General features: G+C 33.8%; 1 protein-coding gene across 1 annotated transcript in view; it reads left to right on the top strand.

The window, feature by feature from the left end:
- LOC106876991 (leucine-rich repeats and immunoglobulin-like domains protein 2) overlaps window positions 1-1,380 on the top strand; it is a 155,069-nt gene that overhangs the window by 100,137 nt on the left and 53,552 nt on the right. The gene's annotated exons all lie outside the window — the stretch shown is intronic.

Genomic DNA, 1,380 nt, shown 5'->3' with positions numbered 1-1,380 from the left:
GTGGTAGATGTGGGTGGATCTACCCCCTTAAATAATGAGCAAAACTCATTCATCTAGAACATTCTGTTTTTATCTACTTATCTTCTAGTTCTATATTATTTTTGTCTTTTTGGTTGCAACATTATATATATATATATATATATATATATATATATATATATATACACACACACGCGTGCACGCGCATATGTATGTGTGTGTATACACACGTACACACACGTGTGTGTTTTGGGTGGAGTTGTGGGGGTGATTTTGGTGGGAAGGAAATATTATTATTAGTATTTATTTGTGATTTTTATAACAAATGTTTCATGAAAGAAACCAGTGTGCATCTTTTTAAACCTCTAATCTGTTAGAAAACTTAAATATCAAGTGAAACTGAAGTTGTTCAAGGATTCCTTCCCTTCTCCCCACTTGTCTTGTGGTTAGTTATAATAGATGGGAGGAGGGGGCTTTAACTCTTTCATTTGCAGCTGCCTTCACAAGATGTTCTCAGTTCGTGCTACAAATCAATAACTGACCGATACTAACGAAAATAAATAAATACTAACATCTCATACGTAGTGCAATAGCTTTCCGAAATCTCCGAAGCAGTGGCTCTCTGTATCTTTGACTTAAAATTGCATTGAAGATCAAGGAAGGAAAAAGTAATTACTGGCACCCTTTGTGTGGAAAGTTAAAGTTACTGATGCTTTTTGTATGAGTAATTTTAAAAAGACTATATTTTAATGTTAAAAGTTTGTATTAAAAAAAAGAAAAGAAACTAAATAGAAACTGAGCACAGATCTGGCCATGTGGTAAGAAGTTTGCTTCCCAATAACATGGTTCTGGGTTCAGTCCCACTGCATTTCACTTTGGGCAAATGTCTTCTACTATAGCCTCAGGTCGACCAAAGCTTTGTGAGTGGATTTGATTGATGGAAACTAAAGAAGTCCATTGTATTTATGTGTGTGTAAACCCTTCAAGTTGGTGCCCCAGGTTGAACACAATCAAAAATGACTGAAACAAGTAAAAGATAAGGATCTGGGGCCACATTTTTCATTAATGTTTTACGTAGTGTTTTTGGTACGGAAAGACTTTCAAACTTCGTATACTGATCTATTTTGTGTTATAGAACAGAAAAATATTTTTGTATTCGAATTTATTTCATGTAAAAAATTGTCTTATTTCAATAATTTCAACCAATCACTGACAAGTATTCAGTTGTTTATATTTACTCCTTTAGCTGATTAAGCGATGTAAAGCGTATTTAATCTCCATACCTTCGTTTTATTTGCTTTTTTCATTTTAAATTTGCTTTAACCCTAACCCTAACCGTAGGGTTAGGGTTAATTGTTTCAGAATCGTTTGTTTATGTAGTCGGCACTTAATGTACATCGG

This window comes from Octopus bimaculoides, chromosome 11 (genome assembly GCF_001194135.2).
Source record: "Octopus bimaculoides isolate UCB-OBI-ISO-001 chromosome 11, ASM119413v2, whole genome shotgun sequence".
Taxonomy (NCBI): domain Eukaryota; kingdom Metazoa; phylum Mollusca; class Cephalopoda; order Octopoda; family Octopodidae; genus Octopus; species Octopus bimaculoides.
The sequence above is the reverse complement of the archived record's forward strand: the minus strand, read 5'-3'. Positions and strand labels throughout refer to the sequence as shown.